Here is a 24,694-nt window from a genome sequence, read left to right on the forward strand (position 1 = left end):
TCCATGACTTTGGCCCAAGGACTGGCAAATGCTGGCCGTGAAAATTTCGTTAATCACCAGGACTCGAACTGGCTTACATCAAGGTCGAGTGCCACCACACAGGCGTCCTTCAGCGACCCTTTCCTTTTTTTCCCTCTACACACTAGGCCATTTTTATGCAAACCAGTTATAGTTTCTCAATGCTTTGAAACAAGGAATACATCTGTCTTTTTAATTAATTTTTATTATTTAATGTTTTGATTTTTATTTACTTATTTGTTGTATTAGGGTCACAGACAGCTACAGGCTGGAGAAGACAAGGCGGGCAGGTGTCGAATCCCGAGGCCTGGCCACGATGCCTCCCCCTTCCCGTCGCTGTGCTGCACCCTCACACAGCTCATAGTAATTTTACTTATTTATTTATTTTACATATTAATTTTTTGTACATATTTGAATTAAAACTATGTTGTTCGTATGGAACCCAAGAAATCTCACAAGGTGATATAGGATGGCAGGCTGGCTAGATCCAAGGTGTAGGTGCGTTATATTTCGTTCCGAATCGGGCGGTAGCCTGCCACGCCGGAACACACCAACTTGGGGTGTGATGGAAACGCTGTTAAGATAACTGGCAAAATACAAGCGATAACGAGAAAAGGGTGCAGCCTCCTCGTGTGCAGTCTGCAAGTACTGCCCAAAATCAAAGCGCGATTGATGAGCATCTCCACATACCTGCATCTACGTCTACACTGATACTCCGCAAGCCCTCTTGTTCAACTCGCAAATAGAGCGAGGGAAAAACGAGTGTCTGTACGCCTCTGTATGAGCCATAATTCCAAGTGTCTTATCTTCGTGGTCCGTACGAGTGATGTATGTTAGTGGGAGCAGAATCGTTCGGCAGTCAGCTTCAAATGCCGGTTCTCTAAATGTTCTCAAAAGCGTTTCCCCAAAAGAACTCCGCCTATCCTCCAGATATTCCCACTTGAGTTCCCGAAGCATCTCTGTAACACTAAAGTTTTGTTCGAACCTACCGTTTACAAATCTAGCTACCCTCCTCTGAATTGCTTCGATGTGTTCCTTCAATCTGACCTGGTACGGATCCCAAACACTAGAGCAGTACTCAATAACGGGTGACACCAGCATCCTAAATGCGGTCTCTTTACACGTCAACCAATCCCTCCTACAATCTCCCCAAATTAACCGAAGTCGATCGTTTGCCTTCCCTACCACAGTTTTCATATGCTCGTTCCACCTCATATCGCTGTGCAACTGTACGCAAAGATATTTAAACGACATGGCTGTATCAAGCTGGACACTAGTAATGCTGTATCGGAACATTACAGGTTTTTTTCTTATCATCCACATTAATTACATTATGCCACATTCAGGGCTAGCAGCCATTCATCAGACCAGCTGGAAATTTTGTCTAAGTCGTCTTGTATCTTCTTACAGTCACTCAACTTCGACAGCTTACGGTACACCACGGCATTATCAGCAAACGACTGCAGATATGCCAACGTTCAAACCTTTATCCAGAGAACTTTATTGCAGGGAAGTATTCCACCGTGGGCTAAAGAAAGAACTCTGGGCCAATAACATGCGGCAGCACTAGTAGAAAACAACTTGTAGAAAACGTGCGGCAGTTTATCGCTCCAACAAACAGACATCCTCAACGGCTACACAAATGAATCGAAGGTGATCATCGTCGACACTACGACAGTCGGCGCAGAGGGGAGAGTCCGCCAGTCCTACACTTCCCCGTTAGTCACATAATACCAGGTAGATCTGATATGCGTCGGAAAGAAACAGCAACGAATGGGCCGCCAGACCACACAGTCCACCGCAACAACGGGAACTTGCACTTAACGACACTACACAGGAAAAGGACATGGAAACCCTTTGCTCGCGTCTGGCGCGTTCGTGAGAATTCGGTGCGAGGATAACTGAGTTCCACAATGAACTCTGCGATGTGTGCAAATGTGGGCGTGATGCTACCAGCCATGGCCGGCGGGGAGAGGGACGCTGTCACAAGGACGGCAAGTAAATAGTGGGTGGTAATGGCCTCGACACTGCGCTATTGTTTATACATCGTGGCCATCCGAAGGGTCACCACACGATAGCGTACGTTTGTAAGACCAAGCCCTCCGGCACGCGGGAAGCGAATAAGTCTGTGAGATGGACACAGCCGTCAGAAAATATCGGCATCGATAGAACCTGTGCAGTATGAACCATTCTGGATGACACCTAGGTAACACACTGCAAACGATCGAGGCGACGTAGGGAGTTGTGACTGAGCATCTTACGGGTAGTTCTCAAAACTTGACGGAAGTTGACCACCACTGCACGGTACGTTGACGACGTAAAGGTAGCGGAGAGGTTGGGCGTAAGACAGGGGCGCCAGATCTTCCGGGGGGGGGGGGTAACCCGGGACCAATAGACAGCGCAGTGGATTTGCACGTCACGACAGTCTCAAGTCGCCATCTGGACTTTAACTGTACTACCTGGCGTAGTTTGCTCTCTGGAGAGGACACGTAGTAAGAGAGGTCTGCAGCGCGCTGCCAACAGCCGCGCAAAAGTATTGTAATCAGTATCAGTAAGGTGATAGGGTGGTAGCGTTCCGTAGTAACGGCTTATGTATGGGACCAGTAATGTCCTCGACAAAAGCTTGCGGAATCCCAGCTGAAGACGTGATAAATTCATTATACATCTCCATCCATTACGTGGACATAAGGCCTCAAAACCTACGATAAAATTCATTCGGGAGTCACTTCATGAGTGGTGACTTTCACAGCGCACTCCTGAAGATAGTGGCTGTGACATCGCCAAAGGTGAAAGGCTCCAATAACGCAACCCCCTCTCCACGTTTGAGGGCACGTGGAACGTCCACACCAATAGTGTCGAAGTCCAGGACGGCCCCATCATCGGCACGTTAGACTCGGCGATAATGTTAGACAAAGCTATCGACTATGTCCGCTTGGCAGGTGACCTGCTGTGCATGATGAACTACGAATTCGGTGACTACGCTTTATCTGCAGTATCTGCGATCGAGCACAATATGATGCATTGACGGATTCTCCCGCCACACCACTTGAGGTCTGCGTGCACGCCCCACAGCTCCTGTAGTTTCCGGCGGGTAATCGCTAGTAGCTTCGCCTTAATCAGGCTGCGTTCAGTTTGCACTTCCGGGGAAGGTGGTTGGCTTCAAAGTCACGGATGGCGCCGAAATTGAAGTCTGTAGTGTCCCTGTGTCAAGCGGCCACCTCCCCGCTGTAAGTGATGAATGTGCGACAGATCTTCGGTTTGGCACATTCCAGCCACCAATCCACCACTGATGCGTAGAATTGCAAAGGCTGTTTGCACCTTGTCCACGTGTCAGTGATACGTTGATGACGATCAGGATCCTGCAGATGCTGTGTTGAGTGTCCATGATGTCCGACTTCTCCAAACGTTCTTAAGGGGAAGGGACAATGTACACATCCACGAGCAGTGACCAGAGAACACCGGGCCAGCGCTCAGCATCGAGCACCACATCAACCAGCCCACGGAAGACACAAATACAGTCTAACCGACTTGCCGAATTCGTACTGTGGAACGTGAATCCGGGGTCGTTTGCGCGCAGTTCTTCCCAGGTATCCCGTAGGGCTAACGCGAACAATTAGACGCAACTCGTGGCACGTTGTAAAATTTGGTTAATGATCCGTCAAGCCGAGTACACAGTTAAAGTCCCTTCCAAAGAGGAGATGTTCGTGCCGACCGAAGAACAGTGGGGCAATGTCCTCCACATGAAATCGTGACCTGTCAAACCGACACCCGGCACCAGAAGACGCATAGACATTAATCATAGACATGAATCATGAACGCCATGCCTCTGGCAGACTGGAGATACATGATGTCGTCAGTCAGGATGCCTTCGCGGACATACACCACTACTCCACGGCCAAGGTGATCGCAATGAGAGGTATAGAAGTAGTATCCTGCTATCTGTGGTAGGGCTGCCAAATGCACATCCTGTAAAAGTGCACAGTCTAGTTCCAAAGCCCATATAATTTCTTTCAGGAGATGGGTCTCGACGAGCGTGCGAACACCGTTGATATTCAGTGTCTCATGGATCTGCAGGCCAGCGGGGTGATGGGCTGTGGGTCACTGCTATGAAGATGCAGGGCAGCCAGTGGCAGCCGCTTCCGGCGCCCGTCGCACGGCGCAGAAGTTGATATCATCCGATCACGTCGCATAACGGCGGAGACTCCTGTACGGGATCTGCTGTTTCTTCAGTAGCCTCGCTCCACACCAGCGGTGAGTCCGTCCCCCTGGCATCCATACGTTCAATGCATGTCGACACCGTCAGATCGGCTAGTATCGTTCCTTCTTCGGTAGAGGCTTCAGACGTAGGAACATTCAGTTCCATTGATGCTAGAGCCACTGACGACGCCATCGTTCACGATCTCAGAGTCTGTAATGTTGATTTGCTTAAGAGGTAGAGAATCATCTGGAAAGGAAGAAGAGTCCCGTTCCGACGTCGTACGGCGGCTGCTTTTGCGTCGTTTAGGGGAACGTTGTTTACGCAATCGTCCTTCCGTATCTGAAGAAGAGAGTCGCGCCGGTCAGGTAGAAAGGCCGCCGTCGTGGCAACCAGGTATTCGATCAAGGAGTCACCTTCGACATGAACTGGCGCAGCCGGAGCAGCCATCGGAAATGAGAACATGGGCGAAGTCACATCGTCAGCCACGTCGTTCACAGCCGCTTCAGAAAGGATCGGAACATTATCCACCAGCCGTACACGTGATTCCGAGAGCCGCCGGGAGGCCGAGGGCGACTTAAGCGCTGTCCCACATGTGACCGGAAGTGTCGTAGATGACGAGGGAAGTACTACTCCTCCAGTAGGTAGGTGGATTACCCGTCTCTGCAGAAATTCATATCTGATGTGGCCCTCTTTCCCACATGCAGAACAAGTACGCGACTGTCCGTCGTACAGGATTACGGTCCGACATCCGCTGATGGTCAGATAAGACGGAACGTGAGTGCACACGTCGTCTGTGATCTGACACACCCTGTTCAGAACGGGATATGAGCGGAAGTGGCCTCAACGTTCTGCCATATCCTCATGAACAGTGCCGTACGGCCAGAAAGCCGCTGTGACGTGCCCTGCAGCTACCTCGAACGGCATTTCGAGCACGTGAATAGTTCAAATGCCTAATACCGCTCATTCTGCTTTGACCACGCCGGCGTTACCGTCAGCGTGACGGAGTTCCTGTTTCGTCGCGTTTGAAAGGCGCTCGCACGCAGCGTCATTGATCATTTTAACGAAAACGGTGTTACTGAGAATTGGTAGATGCATATCCAGAAGTTCCGATGGCGAAATCTTCGCCTCCTCATGGTTGAAACGTTCCACATTCAAGGTTTCGGTCGTGCATATTGAAAGGTGGCTACACTGAGCCACAGCGCCAGAGATTGCGCCAAAGAGTATTATTCCGCCGCCTCCACTGGCAGTGCTTGTCGAGAACTCGTAGTAGTCAGTGCTTGCTGAGATGTCGTAGTGAAAAGTTCTTGTCGAGAAGTCGTAGTGGAGAGTGCTTGTTCCATGTTTTATGCAGTTGTTTGATGGGCTAGACAGCAGATGTTGTTCGAATGGAGATATTGTAATGATCAGAGTGCTTTTCGTCAATATATATCAAGATAAAAAAAATTCCTTTCTTTTTATTATTTCAATGTCTTAAATAATGCGTGATTACAGGTTCAGTCAACAAAGCATCTGGCTTGTGTTCTTGTATTAGAGTGTAATTCTGGTTTTCTTGCGCAATTATAGTATTTCTATTTTTTTTAATTACTTCAGTATAAATGGTATTTAAAATTTCTTGTCTTATTGAAGAAGAACCGTGCCAGATGTGTACGTTGAATCACACTTCCACACACAGAACAATTACACTTGTGTTTTGGTTTCGTAGGTTTTATAGTTGCTGGGGACTTAATTAATTAATTAATTGTGCTAACGAAAATTTTCTTTCATTCCTTGTTGTAATTCTATGCAGTCAGATTGCCTACAAATACTAGTCAGGGCCAACCGGTTACGAGACTTCGTAATCGGGGATACAGCTACTAAAAATTTAAAAAGAATTTGCATTCATAATAAATAAATAAGCCCCCATGCACGTGGCGACCGCTGCTTCGGATCGTCCCTTGGAATTCTTCTGATTGTAAAAATAGTAGACAGTAGTATTGTTGTAGTAATTTGTAGTTTAGTAATTGTAGTCTATATTGCATGTGTAGATTTGGTAATTGGCATTCTTCTAATGGTATTTTGCAAAATTTATTTTTTGTTGTCTTGTCTACGGGTTTGATAATTTAGTGCAATTATTTCAATTGTTCGTTAATCGTGTTTGTCGGAAAGCATTTCGTGTGAATGATATTGTTGGTGATAAAGTGTCATTGTGTGTAATTTTCGTATAGTGACGAATTTTGTATGTTTCGTAAATGATTACGCGGTCGATGAAAAAGGCAAAAATGATGGATAGTCAGAATGACGAAATTGTTGACATGGCGAACTCGCCAACACAGGACAACAGTATGATGAATAATGAAGTGGAAAACAATTTAATAAGTCGGGAAAATAGTCCGGAACCAATTCAAAACTTTTCACAATTAGAAAATTTTCAGAATTCGAGATTAACGACAGAGGATATGGAGCAGTTAATGAGTGCAATATTAAATTTGGGAACACAGTTCAGATCTCAATTAAAAACAGAAATAGGAACAATTAAAACAGAGATGGGAACTTTGCGATCTGAATTAAAAACAGTGGGATCACAGTTACGATCTTATATTAAAACAGAGATGGAAACAATGGAAACACGGTTAGACTCACGAATAGGGACATGTTTCAAAAACATAAAATATGAATTAAAGAAATAAATTAGAGAAGAAGTACAACCGATTTTGAATGCTCACAATAATAGATTAATTGCAGTAGAAATCAGACAAAAAGAACAGGATAGAGAACAGGAGGAAAGAGATCGCGTGGTAGTACAGAAATTTTCAGAGTTAAATTTACAACGCGCACACGATAAGGAAGAAATATTTGAGAGAATCGAGGAATCCGTACAAATGACAGAATAAATAACCTAACACAGCAATATGAACAGTTAACTACCAAATGTGTTAATACCGAAACCCGTGTCGTGACACTTACGGAAGACGTAAATAAACAGAAAGCGTGCATGGGGGCTTAATTATTTATTATGAATGCAAATTCTTTTTAAATTCTTATTAGCTGTATCTCTGATTACGAAGTCTCGTAACCGGTTGGCCCTGACTAGTATTTGTACGCAATCTGACTGCATAGAATTACAACAAGGAATGAAAGAAAATTTTCGTTAGCACAATTAATTAATTAATTAAGTCCCCAGCAACTATAAAACCTACGAAACCATAACACAAGTGTAATTGTTCTGTGTGTGGAAGTGTGATTCAACGTACACATCTGGCACGGTTCTTCTTTAATAAGACAAGAAATTTTAAATACCATTTATACTGAAGTAATTAAAAAAATAGAAATACTATAATTGCGCAAGAAAACCAGAATTACACTCTAATACAAGAACACAAGCCAGATAATTTGTTGACTGAACCTGTAATGTGGCATTATTTAAGACATTGAAATAATAAAAAGAAAAGAATTTTTTTTTTTCCTTGATATATATTGACGAAAAGCACTCTGATCATTACAATATCTCCATTCGAACAACATCTGCTGTCTAGCCCATCAAACAACTGCATAAAACATGGAACAAGCACTCTCCACTACGACTTCTCGACAAGAACTTTTCACTACGACATCTCAGCAAGCACTGACTACTACGAGTTCTCGACAAGCACTGCTAGTGGAGGCGGCGGAATAATACTCTTTGGCGCAATCTCTGGCGCTGTGGCTCAGTGTAGCCACCTTTCAATATTTCGGACAAAAGTTGGAACGTGATGTCAGTTTCCTGAACTTATTTACCATGATCTCAGTGCGCGACACTCGTGCACAAGCTATTTCACAGTATAAACAGACACGAGCTCACACGTTCAGCAAGCGGAAATACGGCACGTCCTCTCCGGGCGGCCTCTAAAGACAGACTGCTCAAATGGTTCTGAGCACTATGGGACTTAACATCTGTGGTCATAAGTCCAAAAACAGACTGCAACCTTGGCTGCAGAGTCGTGTGTGCCCCTCCCCCCCCCCTCCCCCCTCCCGATGCCATATTTTCATAGTGCGACATTCCTCTATGCTGTTGTCCTTATAAATGAGTTGCAAGTCTTTTCCTAGTACATAAGTGGTCCGAATATCACGAATGAAATCTCTCGACTACGTGAGGAGCAGACAAAGTGGGCAGAACATAGATGTTTACTTCTTCGCTAGGTAAAGCATCAGTTTACTGCTAAGTCTCTGTTTTTTATTTATGCATGGAAATATTGGCACTAGTACGCATACCCGTGACACCCCGTGAAGGGAATTCTTTTTTCCCTCTTCTGATGGAGGTATTGAGAACATTTCTAGGAACTAGTTTATTTTTACGAATTTTCGAGGATAGGTGCTAACGCAGTGGAATTTCCAATGTGTACTCCTCAAACATGTGAATCGAAAGCCGTGTTTTTTATTATTTGAACGTACCAGTGTTGACACTGTTTAACACCTACAACAGAAATGACGATGTTTGCTGACAGACGTAATGAGTGGAGCGCACAGCAGAGCGACCATACTGCGGAAACCTTCTAATATTGCTGTGACGGTAAATCACTGCCTACGACAACACTAAAATCCATTGAATAAATCTTCATCGTCAGCAGAAAGACAGTGATTAATTTTTTCACGTGTACGATATCTTGTTTTACTTAGTCGGTTAAAGAACAACGAGTAATTAGGTCTTAATGATCCCTTCAGAAGCGTATATAATAGTGAAATGAACTACAGTTTGTTAGTAGCAAATTAAACCATAAGAAGGAAGTAAACCATTTCCTAATACTGTAGCCCCTATAACACGGCCGTTATAGCCTGGCATGTAATTTATTAAATATGGATTGACTTTCAACAGCGAGCTCGTTATGCTCGTTACACAAAACTAATTTGATGTGATACTTGGTCTAACAAGATAGTGCATAATAATATATTGTCTTGATTTGAAATTAGCGTAGAGATTTTCTACGGCGTTATTCAGAACTATATGCTACCCTTTCAGGTCCGACGGTTCAAAATTTCATCAACAGTGAAATCATCGGTCAGGATTGACTCCATTAGAGAAAGATAACTCAACTATTCGGCTGTTGTATGTTGCCTGATCTATGTAGGCATTCTACATTTGTTTGCAGTAATGGTTACATAGTTTCGTAGTAGAGTGTGAGTAGCAGTCTATATTTATGTACGTGTATACGCTTTTCGTCCTACAGCACATTTGTGAAAACAGTTCAAAACAAGTGAAAGACTATCAAAATGTAAATATGCTACCACACATGGAGGTATAATAAGGGAAGTCGTGATGACGTCACAAGTCTGAAGCTGACGTCCGCCATGTTACATTGATGTTACAATGTCTGTGTTTATGGATGCACGTCTGGAGGACATTGTAACGTGAAGATACAGGCGCCATATAAACGCAGACATCGTAGTCTTCAATAATGTATCCATGCCTCAACGGGCTAAAACGAGTGTTAAAAAAAGATTTGTTCCTCGCTATGCAGGAGTCGCGAAATGTGTGAACGTAAGGGCTGTCGATTCCGTGACATATAGAAGTTTGGGTTAGACTTGGAAGTGTGCTCAGATAGGCGAAGGGATTAAGGCGACCTCTTGCTGAAGCGGGAAATCCCGAGTTCAAGTCCCGGTCCGGTACAGATTTTCTTCTGTCTGTCACAAACGCTGATGTCAATGCGGATTCGATAAAAGCGAATCAGTTTCGTAACATTTGATTACGGTACTTGAGATCTGCCACTATAGGTGGTTTAAGAGTAAAGAGCCCATGCTGTTAGTTTTTTTCAGGTGGCAACTTTACTGCCGGAAAACCTTGGCTCGGCTCGGCTGGGCTCAGCTCAGCTGCCCCTTAACCTGGAAGTGATGTAAGGGCCAGGTGAATGAGGAGTGTGCTTCCTCAGCCAGCTACCGGGCACTGCTCGTTAGCGGCGACCCCCCGCAAATTACAGACCAAGGTCACAGGCGTGAGGCGTGCCCGGTTCTCTAAGGCAACACTGAAACAAGCAAAGCGCTTAACGAGGTCTATAGATGAGTAATTACACGAGCTTCAAATTAAATATCACACAATGGCTTGTAGCTTGCAGCGTATTCTACGGTATTTCCAATTCAAACACTCCCTTTTAATTTTTATTGTTAAGATGGATACTAGGCATAAGCGTCACTATCGCAAATCGAGCACATGAGCGTGTAATCAAGCAGAAAATTTACTTCCATAAACAATATCTATGTGAAATTAGAATCCACATTTTTGGAGCACTGTAAGGCAATGTTTTTCGTCATTAAAACTGACAACGGCAGGGAGAGCGGTGTGCTGACCTCACGCCCCTCCTTATCCACATTCAGTGACGCCTAGAGGCTGAGAATAAAAGCACGGCGGCCGGTCAGAACCGCTCAGTTCTTCCGAGACCTGTTCAGACGGAGTTTAGATAAGGCAATGTTTGCAGTTCAGCACTTCTTTGGCGTTTTAAAGCATGTGACTGGCGGAACAAGGAGAGCAGTGTTGCCGCTGTAAACTCAAATAGTAGATAGACAGACTAGTCAAATATATATTACCGCTCTCCCTTACGCATGCGGTGTGGCGTAGTCGTTAGCGATAACTGGAAAGGGGTGCAACTCTGTGTAGGCAGAGACCAGTTGACAAAACCGGCAGATGAAGATGGAATAGGTTTCACTGGGAGTGGGGGGGAGAGCAACCAGAGAATCAGTCACGTCTCTTGATGGCCGCTTGTGCACTTACCACAAGAGGTAGAGCTCAACCACAGACAACCACATATATTACTCGCACTCTTAATAACACAACTGGAATTCTACCAAACTCTCAAATGAAAAGAATTTCATTACAAAAGACCTATTGGAGAACTACAGAAAGATGCAGTGCACACACCAGTCAGCCAAATAAAAAACGTAGATACAAACTGAAGGCTAGTGTGGTCTGACTTCGGATGCGACTTTACGTTCAATGCTGCGCTTGACCGACGCATCACTGTATCGAACAGTCGGCTGTTCAATAATCCTTGCTTTACGGAAGTGGATTAAATTAAAATTTGCAACGCTATTAAAAACAAGAATAACAAAAGTTAACACCCAGAAGATAATGTACACGGATTTCAAAACGTTCTCGGCTTCAAAGACGAGACCAATTACGTCGCTTATGTATTCCTACTACGTCATCAGCGATAGAGATAAATCTGTAACTGTGTTCAAACAGTTCTTGAACCAAGAAAGTGGATCAAAAGGAAATTTGCAACGTTAGTAAAAACAACAACGGCAGAAGTTAATACCCGGAGGATAACGTACACGGAATTGAAAACGTTCTCGGCATGTGACACACTCAACTTTGTCAAGAGCATCAAGTACAACTTTAGTGAATTCTACTATAGCTGATTCCGTATTTTTGCCACTTCGGAAACCAAACTGTGATTCTCTTAAAAGGTTGTATTTATTCAGGTAATTCATTACTCTGTCTTTAATAATTGCTTCTATTATTTTTGAGAATGGTGACGGCAGGGAAATGGGTTAGTAATTTTTTATGTCTTCTGCATTACCTTTTTTTTAGCAAAGGTACAACTCTTGCCTGTTTTAACTGCTCTGGAAATTTCCATGATGTGAAGTATTCATTTATTATATTTATTAAGCGGCCATGTATAATCTCTATGCATTGTTTCAGTACACACATTGGTACTTCATCTAAGCTTACTGACTTTATATTTTTTTAGTTTTTGAATAGTTTTAGTGACTTCATTCCTTGTGGTTAGAAGTAACTTCATTACTTACAAGTGTCATATTTGCTTTGGGTATTTTTGGTGTAACTTCTCTGAAATACTTGAAAAATGTCCGTTTACATAGTTTGACAAGTGTTGTGGATCATTTATTACTTTATACCCCTACCTTAGCAGTATGCAATTCTGCGTTTGTTTGCCTCTCCCCGTTTCGTTTTTTATAACATCCCAGCCGGGTTTGCTTTTATTCTGTGCAGTATATACTATTTTGTCATTAAATGACTTTTTTCCAGCAATCATCATCTCCCTATAGATCTTTTAGTATCTATGATAGAAATTTAAGAATTCTGGATCATTGCGACTCTTTTTCATGGAACTGAGGTATTTAAGTGTTTGTAGGAACTTCTTAATACCTGCTCTTTTCCATTTGTTTTTGTGAGATGTTGATAGAGACATCATACTTTAGGAAATGCCTTTTCGAAGTTCCATTTAAATAATGTGGAGAATTTAGAGAATTTCATATTCACGTTGGTTTCCTTATACACTTCATCCCAGCTTTGTTTTGCTAGTTCTTCTGAAAAATCTTTTATTTTGATTTCTAATAGATGTCGTTTGTAGGCTTGTAGTTTAGGGAATGATTCGATGCCTTATTTTAGTTTTGTTATTTGGCAGAGATGGTCTGATAGTACGAGATCTTTTTCAGCTACATCACATTTTTCCCTGTCCATCTTTGTGGTCACATCGTCAATTACTGATGCAGTCATTATAGTAACCCTTGTTGCACTATTGACCAATACGGACATGCCGAAACTTTGAAGGATGTTTATGAGGGTGCCGCTGGATTCATTTATGATATTAGTGTTGATGTTAATGTCCCCACGCAGAATTATGTCGAGCTTTGTACTTGAGACTTTACTAGAACTTCTGTTAATTTATTGAAAAAAGTGTCCACACTACCACTGGGAGAACTATACACACACAAAACGATTAATTTCTTGGTGATACCAAGCCCTGTTAATTCAGTATCTGATATTTCGAAGGTTTTGTCTTCATTTACTGTACTGAGGTCACGTCTTGGTTTGAACTGTGTTACTTTTCTGATGCAAATGCATGATCCTCCTCCCCTTAAAGCAGTTCTGCAGTAAGAGTTTGCCCTTTCATACAATGATAATACTAGATATTGGATTTCTGTGTATCTACACCAGTGCTCAGTAACATAAACTACGGTGCAGTTCAAAGATTGGAGCCCAACTTCTAACAGTACTATTTTATTTTTTATTGATTGCATGTTTTGATAGAGAATTTTTAAGTCCGTGAAATGCACCGTGTTACACTTTACAGTGGTTTGTTTTTCTTTGTGACATCTGGTATGTGTGATATTTGGAGTGTTAAAATCTGCCTTGGAGTGATTGTTTCAGTATTTTTTTAAATTTCTGGAGATACTCTTTAGACAGGGGAACCTCTTGTCTGCATTTATCCTAAAGAAGACTTTCTTTTTTCTACCCATGACAATAGGTATTTGACTATGTGTGGCCCGAGATCCACCCCCTATAATTTCATGAACTAGCTGTACCAATCTTCCCTTGCCAGTCCTGTTTAGGTGTAGGCCATGCATAGTGAAACCCCATCTGTTGACAGTCCCTACGGGCACCAGAGTAATATGAGCAAAGTTGGCTGCCCTCAGAGTCATCCCTAACTCCACATTGATTCGCCTTACAGCTCCATCAAGGTGTGGTCGATCATGACGCCTGAACAGCTCAACAGAGTGTATGTTGGTGCCATGAATCAGGGAAGCTATCTTGTCCAACTCACCACCTATGTCATATGCCTCACCCCTGTCAGAAATGTTTCCTGCCCACCCACTATTACTACATGGTCCTTTAGCTTGAAGATGCTGGTGGCCTGGTACGCTTCCCCTAAACTTTCCTGTAACTGAGGGTCTACACATCCCCCATGGCTACTACCCAGCAGCAGCAGTTTCTTCTTCGTAACACTTTGTACATTCCTAGGCTTCTTGGCATTGGTTGAAGTGTGCTCCACATTTCCTGCTGCTCGTTCTACCTGAGACTCTTCTCCACTTAACTCTGCCAGTGGTAGATACCTGTTTTTGGTGTTGATGATAAAACTGTCAGATCGCTTTTTCTTTCTTCCTACCCTCCTACCAGCTGGCAGTTCCCAACCACCCTCTCCCCCTTATCTCCCTTGATCCTTATCAGTTCCTTCCTCGCTTCCTCAAATTGTGCCTGAAGGGCAGAGATTTTCTTTTTTTGTTCCCCAATCAAAATGTTTCTACTGCACACTCTGCAGTTCCAGGACAGAGCCTCTTCTGTTCTCGCAACATTCTCCCCACTGCAACCCTCCCCCCCCTTCCCCCAGTGAAGCTGAGAACGTGACAAAGATATTCTTGGATCTTTCTAAGGCCTTTGATACAGTCAACCACAAGATTCTATTAAATAAATTAGAAACATTAGGAATAAGAGCGGTAGCTAATGACTGATTCGATCATAGCAAAGGGTAAAAAGACTAGAGGTAACAGATACTTCAAATAGATCCAAACATTTAGTAAAACACTTATCAGAACCAAAATACACTAATATAGCGGTTCTGCAAGGTAGCATATTAGGACCAAGACTATTCGTCACATACAGCAATGACTTTCCCAGTAGTGTTACTCATGGTGGAAAAATTCTCTTCGCTGATGACAGCAATATTATAGTCATTGAGAAAACAAGAGAACTCCTTGCAGAGAAACCAAATGAAACTCTCAAGGAAGCTTACGATTCGTCAATAAGCAATAAAGTGACATTGAACATAAAGAAAACTAATGCCATGAATTTCGTTTGAACAGGGAAAATGACAATGTTAAATTACATGTAGATGGCACCTCTATAGACTGTGTAACAAATGCAAAATTTCTAGGAATGAATATTGATTCTCAGTTGAAGTGGTGTGAGCACACGAAGGTACTTGCAAACAGAATGCATCAGCATGTTATGCCCTTAGAATCCTATCATCAGCTTGTAACATGCAGTGTCTTTTAGTTGCATACTATTCATATGTACATTCAATTCTTACCTATGGCACTCTTTTTTGGGGAACAAGTGCACAAAATATGAACTCAATTTTGAAACTCCAGAAAGGAGCCATAAGAATAATAACCAAAAATAGTAGTCGAGCTCACTGTAAAGATCTGTTCAAAATATTGGGGATTTTTACTGCTCTGTGTTAATACACTTACCAGTCAGTTGTACACATCAGAAATAACATTGGTAATTACTGCACAAACAGCTCTGTCCATGACCATGGAACAAGAGTTAAACTCTACTTACACTTGCCAACCAAAAATAAACATAAAACTCAAAACAGCATATTCTACCAAGGAATAAAGCGGTACAATAAATTACTAAAAGAAATTAAAGAAATTGCAAAAATACATTTATTTAAAAAGGTAGCTAAAAAGTACCTGTTATGTAATGCATTTTATACACTGAAGGATTACTTAGATAAAAAAGAATAGGTGTTTGGTAAAAAAATGCTATACAATTAAATAATAACAATGATTATAAAACATCCAACATTCCACATAAAACCTTCACACTATGTTTTTTCCTTCTTTTTTTCTTTTCTAGAAAAACTTACCCCCAAGTTATGCATAGCACAATACTAACACCTCTTCCTCTTTCTGAGCTCTACATTTCACTCATTATAAATGGATGGTGACTCAGTTTTCAGGATAGAAAATGGGAAGTTGCGGTACAGAAAATGGCCCAGAGATCACCAGTGTGTGTTTGTGTTTGTGTCTGTGTCTGTGTCCGTGTGTGTGTGTGTGTGTGTGTGTGTGTGTGTGTGTGTGTGTGTGTGTGTAGTGTGTGAAGTGTTATGAAGCAATGTGTGTATAGTGTGTGTAGTGACTGGCAGTGAGATATGAGTGAACAGTGTGGTATTACATTATTTAATAAATTATTTGTAAAAAAAGTATTGTATACCAGGAGTAAATCTAATGATTGTCTCTAACTAGAAGTCTGTAAATGTATGTGTATACGAATTAGCTTATTCTAAATTGGTCTAAACTTGTAAATACTTTGACATGTCCTATATCCTTGTGAAAAGGGCTCTGAGGATGAATAAAGCTACTACTACTGCTGCTACAACAACAACAACTACTACTACTACTACTACAAGGACCAAAACAGTTACGTGGCTTATATGCTCCTATATAAACTACGTCATCAACGATGGAAGTAAATCTGTAACTGATTTCAAACTGTACTTGAAGCAAGAAGGGGCCACATTTGTGCCGTAGACACTGGCGAGCAGATTGATGCCGTATTCCTGGACTTCAGGAAGGCATTTGATACGGTTCCGCACTTACGTTTAGTGAAAAAAATACGAGCTTACGGAATATCGGACCAGGTTTGTGATTGGATTCAGGATTTCCTAGAAGAAAGAACACAACATGTCATTCTTAACGGTTCAAAATCTGCAGATGTAGAGGTAATTTCGGGAGTACCGCAGGGAAGCGTGATAGGACCTTTATTGTTTACAATATACATAAATGACTTAGTTGACAACATCGGTAGCTCCGTGAGGCTATTTGCAGATGACACGGTTGTCTACAAGAAAGTAGCAACATCAGAAGACTCGTACGTACTCCAGGAGGACCTGCAGAGGATTAATGCATGGTGCGACAGCTGGCAGCTTTCCCTAAACGTAGATAAATGTAATATAATGCGCATACATAGGGGCAGAAATCCATTCCAGTACGATTATGCCATAGGTGGTAAATCATTGGAAGCGGTAACGACCGTAAAATACTTAGGAGTTACTATCCGGAGCGATCTGAAGTGGAATGATCACATAAAACAAATAGTGGGAAAAGCAGGCGCCAGGTTGAGATTCATAGGAAGAATTCTAAGAAAATGTGACTCATCGACGAAAGAAGTAGCTTACAAAACGCTTGTTCGTCCGATTCTTGAGTATTGCTCATCAGTATGGGACCCTTACCAGGTTGGATTAATAGAAGAGATAGACATGATCCAGCGAAAAGCAGCGCGATTCGTCATGGGGACATTTAGTCAGCGCGAGAGCGTTACGGAGATGCTGAACAAGCTCCAGTGGCGGACACTTCAAGAAAGGCGTTACGCAATACGGAGAGGTTTATTATCGAAATTACGAGAGAGCACATTCCGGGAAGAGATGGGCAGCATATTACTATCGCCCACATATATCTCGCGTAATGATCACAACGAAAAGATCCGAGAAATTAGAGCAAATACGGAGACTTACAAGCAGTCGTTCTTCCCACGCACAATTCGTGAATGGAACAGGGAAGGGGGGATCAGATAGTGGTACAATAAGTACCCTCCGCCACACACCGTAAGGTGGCTCGCGGAGTATAGATGTAGATGTAGATGTAGATTTCAACAGCAACGGGAAAAAGCAGAAATGTGCCCTTTCATGCACTTTTTACGAAACTAATGTTATTTTAAAAGGGAAACAACATAATTACATTTCAGAGGAAGTTTTGAGTTTGCGTAGAAGTAAAGCTCAGTGCCTTCATTTCAAACGAAGTAATAACACCTTTTTCATGCGCCACAAATTAAATAACAACAATCCCGTTAGAGAAGAAAATTTTGGTTTTAAGAGGAAATAGAACTTCTTAGTTAATTTTGCAGGCTCAAGCTTCTTACGGGAAAAGAGAATAGCTGAAGAAAGCTAGCCACAAAAAAAAGATAGAAAAAAGCGTCGCTAGAAGGCGTGTTGCTCGTCGCCAGTTCAGGCCCTGACACTACTAATTACTTGATGTTTAGCGTTTATCTTTCCTGAAAGTTCGCGCGGCTCCCCGCGTCGGAGGTTCGAGTCCTCCTTCGGGCATGGGTGTGTGTGTCGCCCTTAGCGTAAGTTAGTTTAAGTTAGATAAAGTAGTGCGGAAGCCTAGTGACCGATGACCTCCGCAGTTTGGTCCCATAGTCCTCACCACAAATTTCAATTAATCAATTTTCATTTCTGAAATGTCTAATGTGTGCATATTCTTTAATAATAATAAACAAGATAAGAACTACTGATAAGAAATTCAATAAGATAAGAAACAATATATATGGAGACAATACGAACAGAATTAAGATTAATAATCGCAATCGGGAATGATAGGCGCGCTGGCGCTGTGCGCGGCTGGTGGGGGGCAGGAAGTACATCCTGTTCTGAGGCAGCAGCATGCTCATTCGACTCGAGGCAGCCGCACGAAGCACACAGCCATGCCGTACCGTCGGAGAAGATACTACAGGAGGAGCAGACTACCAGTGTACAAGACAGTGGACACTTTTAGTTTTGTTCCTAATAATGTGTCTCAAGAGGAGCTACTGACTGGTCCAATCACATTTGTTGGGTGCAAGATTAACTTTTCATGTACTACTACAGAACTTGTTCCTGGTAATTCATGGTTGACACTTGCTATAGTACGAGGTAGTGATAAAGCATTACAAGGATTGGAATCGTATTATGACAGAGACATTATCGCCTATCGTACCTTTTCGATTGGTGTACAAGGCGATAGGAATTATGGTACAGGTGTCGTCCATACTGATAAACCATTTTCATTATATACAAGAAACAGGAGACGTGTTAATGCTAATGAAAGAATTAATGTTTGGGCCAAGATTGATGGTGTGTTGTCAAATTATATTAAAGTACAAGGTGACATTACTGTATATTACCATTCTTAATAAAGAGAACCATCCTTATCTATCCCGTGAGATTTTTTTTTAAAAAAAATAAAAACACTAATTCAGCTACTGAAGCATCTGTCTCTTCTGTGGGTAGCAGGGGTTACGACCCCTGGGGAGGTGGGTGGGTTTCTGGCGTATAGATTATTAATCTTAATTCTGTTCGTATTGTCTCCATATATATTGTTTCTTATCTTATTGAATTTCTTATCAGTAGTTCTTATCTTGTTTATTATTATTAAAGAAGACTACACATTGATCTTGCCAAAAGCCGAGAAGCGATTCTTCTTAGTGTTGTAGCTCTCTGGGGCACTCTGGGATGCACCTGTGGGGCACTCTGGGATGCTCCCTGGGAGATCACAGTAGTTAAAAAAGTCATTAAAGAAGTCTGTGTTGGGTGGTTATGGTGTGGGGATGGTGGGTGGGTACTCTCTCTGTTGCTCTGGACTTAGAGTATTCAGCGCTGGCTGAGCGCCTCCGGCACCGCTATATATATTTACTTAGCCCGTGTTGCTGGAAAATCAAACTTATCAGCGGAAGTATATGCACCAGCATTCCGGAATATTCCATGTCTGTATAAATAGCTGCACTCTCCACCTAGGAGTTCAGTTTTGTTCCGGCTGTACGTTGTTGACAGTAATAAATACCCTTTCCTTATTAAACGTTGAATCTTATTAGTGACACTGTCTTCAGAATTTCACTTGATTCTCGGTTAGACGTGATATATTATAAGCTGGAATAGGACACAGAGCTCTGCAATGGGGAGCTCTACACGTAAGTCGCGTACGGAACATCAAAGTAGCTTCTTGGATTTCACTCTGCAGAGCGCCTGCAACGATTAGTGGTATTTCCACAAGTAGATGAGGCAGTCTGCCACGAGACTTAATATCTGTCGCTGTACTGCAGAGGCGTTGTAACACAGATGTAGAACACTCCTTCTGGTTTATCTTCTTCAGCAGCATACCACGTTGAGGACATACTAAAATAATTATTAAATAAGTGCATGTTTTTCAAGGAAGATCATATTCTCTAGCGTTAGCTACAAGCGTCAATTTGATTCAGCTTTACAGAATACGAAGCAAATGTACTGATCTAGGAAACATCATAGTAACTAGTACTACTGCTGAACAAGAAGCAATTCAAGCAACCTGCAGAAAGAGGTTCGATGAAAATTTATGAACTTAAATACAAGACGCTCTCTTATTCATTCTCCTGTATCTGTCTTTTCTAATGTGTTATATACGTTTCTGGAAATAGAGAAACTGAAAATATGTACATAGTACCGTTTTGTCTCCACAATAATCACAATTCTTACATATTATTATCTCTATATGTAAAAAACGCAGTCTTATATTCCGTGTACACCTGGTCATTAAGAATTTCACATAAGTGTGAATCTCATTCGGTTGACCAAGTACTGAGAGTTCAAAGTCAAGACTCAGACCGCACGGTCAGCTAGAGCTGCTCTGTGTAACCGGCCGCAGAGGCGGGCTGGAATGTTAGTAATTTCTGGCAACCGACGATGCACTAAAGGCCATCCTTACGCTCATTGAAGAGTTTCTGTATGTGCACCGAATGGGATCTTCAAGAGTACGGCTGTCTCTCACAGCACATAGAGAGAAACTGAGGGCTCGATTTCGAGTACTCAAATGACATCTCACAGATGAAAACCTCTATTTTTTGTAACTAGAGGAAAAGAACAAAACGAGATTGGAAACTTGTAATAAATTTCTACTTGAGTAGTTGCCAGACAGTGAACGGTATAGGATTAGGTCTAAAGGTAAAAATGTAAAGTACTTAATTGCAAATCAGGCGGAAACTTGATTAATAGAAACTATTTTTGCATGTGTAAGAAACATATTTACAAACTGCTATTGAAACAATTTTTAGCATATGTAACAATGGAAATTATTTTGTATATTCTCATAAAGGTGAACTTCATCAACGGACGTTGTTCAGGGATATTTCCAGCGGATTTCATTATATGTCTGCCTACCTCATAGGACCCCAAGTTCTGGAACGGTATTCTAGAACTCGTTGCATAAGCCTCTTGTACGACATTTCTTTTACTCATACAGTGCATTTCTCAGAAAGTTTTCTGGAAATCGTTCACCGCCCCTAATACTGCTTTTGTGTGGTTGACTCATTTCATATCGCTTCTTAGTATTAACCCTAAATATTTGTACTGTAATGTGTTAAAGATGTTCTCCAATGAACTTGTAATAAGTTGTTGCAGGATTCTTTCTCTCTGCTGCAGATATTACCTCAGATAAAACCAAATGTAGAGACACAACCGTCCGGTTCTCAGAGCTCAGTAACGTGCCATTTCTGGGTTTCAGGGAAGCGAGCCTGCCCCAGGTCGATCCGTCTCGCGGATTAACCTGGTGAGCTGGGCAGCCTGGGTGTGATTTTTAGACGGTTTTCCACATCCATCCATGTAAATACCGGGAGGGTACCTACGTCATGCCTCTGATACGCGCTACACGGATATTTGTGGAAAGTTCCCAGACTTGAAATCATGATATTTACTCCAAATGCAGATCCAGATTTCGTCCTGGGGTGGCGGAGGGCGGAGGGGGGAGGGGAGTGTTACTGTGAGAAAGGACATCCGTCCACCACCTTCACCAACATTGCAGAAACAGTATAAAAATTACGTCCACATGGAGACAATAGAAAAGGGCAAGGAAGTAGAAGAAAAGGAAGAAGTAGAAGAAGATCAACGCGTAAACAGAGATGCTGCTGTTCATTACATCTGTCTTCCGTCTTCCTTCTATACGTTACGATACGCTCCGGGTACGCAAGAGCATCGGCAGTGAACAGTCTTATGCAGGTGCTGACCCTGTCTGCTAAAAAGACCGTGCGTACTGAAAACATAGGGGTCCTATTGCACTTTCTTGGAGAGCACTTGATGTCTTTCCTTTAAACAGACATCTCTAAATAAGAAAGCTGAAGGGTGTCGATCACATAATAACATTAAGGAACAGGTCAATGCACTGCAATGGCTAAATATGAATGGGAATTGGACATGCGTTCTAATCTTCCTCTCCCCTCTCTGTCCTCTTCATCCTCCTCGCCCTCCCTTTGTCCATCCCCTCGTAGCCCTTCTCTTTCTCTTTCCACCCCTCACCACCTTTCTAAAGCTCCTCCTCCTCCTTCCCACTCTCTCAATCCATCTCCTCCTTCACGCATCTACCCATTTCCTTCCCATTCCTTCTATGTCGATCTCCTTCTCCCCAGTCTCTCTGACCTTGATTCGTGCTTATTGTTATTGCAACCGAAACCTTGATTGGGAAAATGAATGGATAAATCGGCTCTAATCACTGGTATACTGCGTAGGAGAGAGAGACCCCTCCATCTGCTGGATCTGTGAGAATAGTAGCTTTGGTGACAGTATTTCGGATAGTTTTAATGAGCGAACACGTAGGATTCAAAATGGCTCTGAGCACTATGGGACTTAACTTCTGAGGTCATCAGTCCCCTAGAACTTAGAACTACTTAAACCTAACTAACCTAACGACATCAGACACATCCATACCTGAAGCACGATTCAAACCTGCTACCGTAGCGGTCGCGCGGTTCAAGACTGAAGCGCCTAGAACCGCTCTGCCACTCCGGCCGGCTCCTCGCAGTCAATTTTGATACAAAACCTGTACATTGTTGGAAAATATGTCCGCGTGAATGTTTGTTAGTGGATCATCTAAGCATTTGACGTAAACAGATGAAGAACTTCCTAGGTTTTTGCTAACAACGTTCCATATATATATATATATATATATATATATATATATATATATATATATATATATATATATATCCAAATCTTCATTAGAGTGTTGTGTAAAAATTTGAAGGAAATGGGTGAAGAACTTTCGGAGATTTTCGGTAACAACGTTCGCCCTTATATATATTAGATATACAGGGTGCATCAACATTAATGACGTAAACGCATAGTGTTGAAAGTACACGATACTAGAAGCAAAAAAGTCGCAGTAACCATAGGGTCGAAAATGCATACCTTAAGACCTACGAGCAATTTTTCATCTTCGATACTGTGAAACAAATCTCTTCTACTGCAAGTTCTTTGGTTTCTATATTTTGGGAACTGGTAGTTTTTTGCTTCTAGTATCGAGTATTTTCAACTGTATGTTTTTACGGAATTAATTATGACACACCCTGTATATTTTATACCAAAAAGGAAGAGTTTATGTCCAACGTTCCTCCTTATATCTTACGTATTTGTCTCTCTATCGAAAATGAATAGCCTATGTCCGTCCAAATGTTCATTAGATAGACGTGTAAAAATTTGAAGTAAATTACTCTAGTACTTTTCGAGATTTCTGGTAACAACATTCAATAACGGCTGGTCTTTATATAGTGGTATAACTAATCATTGTCCTAGAATCTCATCTTGATATACTGAACTGATTTTGAATTATAGGGATCCGGCAACTTTACATTTCTATTGTTAAAATATGTCTGCAACCCAGTCGTTTTCTACTGAAGTCCAACAGTGATGTCTTCAGACCTACGCAAGGAATCTTGAAGAAAATAGACACCAGTAGATGTAGTTACATGGAGTAATTTTATTTAGCTACCCGTCTCGATGTGTCATCTGCACCATCTTCAGGCTACTATACACGAAACTAGGTAATTGTAAAGCGTCTCGGTCGATGCCGACCTTTCAGACGTTGTTAGAGGTGCCAGTGAAGCAGAGAAACTGGTCAGTAAATAAAACTATTAAATAAAATTACGGCTGTTGGTGTCTACTTTCTGAAAGTTTTCGACCAATCACCATGCGATCCCATTTACACAAGACGGAGCTACAGATACACACGGAATAGTTGTAACAATAGTCCGCGCTCTTCCTGTGTCCACTGCCGACAACATCCCAAAAACCGAATGCAACTGCCGACGAGATCGCAAACCCCGAGGCAGCAGCGCAGCGCCGCGAGGCGACGTACCTCTCGACGCGACGCGAGTGGTCGGCAGTCTAGTGGAGGAGGCGTCGTGCGGCCACTGCGGGACACGGACACTGGTTGCTGTCGCGGACGCACAGTGGAGTGGCTGTTGGGCGCAGGCAGCGGGCGGCAGGCGGCGACTGAGCGTTGGGCGAGCGGCGCGGCGCCGCAGCCGCCGCCAGCCGTGCCCCACTCTCGCTGTCCGGCCCACGCCGCGCCGCGACTTTCATCGCGCTCATCACCACGGCACGGCACGGCGAGGCGCAGCCCAGGCCGGGGCGCGCGGCCTGCGGGCCAGCCGGGGCGCGCACCGTCAGCGGCGGCAATAGCAGCGGCGAGAGCCGGCGAAAGGGCCGCGTCCGCCTGCTGACGCCCCACGGCCCCTGCCCGGAAACAGGAGACCCCAGTCCATTCCCAAATGACGTGTCCCATCGCATGGCTGTGCAACTTACACTTTCAGATCCTGAATGCGCAAGCTACTTTACAATATGACTGCCTGTCCGTCTTTTCTCTTATTTCCTACTACCTTGTCCGGGTACCTACACTGCGCAACAGAATTAAACGATCACTTTTTCGAAAGCCCGTAATTCCCACCCATTCCAACGCTTAAGCTAGAAAGCTGACTCGAAGTGCACACAATCTTCCTCCGTAACGGTACAGAAGCGTGGTGCCCTGCGGACGTCACCCTCGAGAACGAAACACCACAGCTCAGAATTTCATGTTGTGGGTTGGCTTGGTTGGGTGGGTTTTGGGGGAGGAGACCAGACCAGACAGCTAGGTCATCGGTCTCATCGGATTAGGGAAGGACGTGAAAGGAAGTCGGCCATACCCTGTGAAAGGAACCATCCCGGCATTTGCCTGGAGCGATTTAGGGAAATTACGGAAAACCTAAATCAGGATGGCCGAACGCGGGATTGAACCATCGTCCTCCCGAATGCGAGTCCAGTGTGCTAACCACCGCGCCACCTCGCTCGGTTAAGGTGGGTTAATAACATCACAATACCACCAGACTTCACCACAAATCTGTCAAACGCCGCCGTGGACGCGTCACATGACTATAAGGTCGTCACAGTCCTCATTACCCATATTTCACCCCCTCAT

At 43.0% G+C, this 24,694-nt stretch overlaps 1 protein-coding gene across 1 annotated transcript in view; it reads right to left on the reverse strand.

Annotated features, from left to right (window-relative positions):
• LOC124605779 (chymotrypsinogen 2-like) overlaps positions 1-23,712 on the reverse strand; it is a 424,134-nt gene extending 400,422 nt beyond the window's left edge. The window contains exon 1 of the mRNA XM_047137664.1: positions 23,597-23,712. The gene's annotated coding sequence lies outside the window, so the exon portion shown is untranslated. The remainder of the gene's footprint in view (positions 1-23,596) is intronic.
• Positions 23,713-24,694: the final 982 nt, after the last annotated feature.

The sequence above is a fragment of the Schistocerca americana genome, chromosome 3 (assembly GCF_021461395.2).
Source record: "Schistocerca americana isolate TAMUIC-IGC-003095 chromosome 3, iqSchAmer2.1, whole genome shotgun sequence".
Classification (NCBI taxonomy): domain Eukaryota; kingdom Metazoa; phylum Arthropoda; class Insecta; order Orthoptera; family Acrididae; genus Schistocerca; species Schistocerca americana.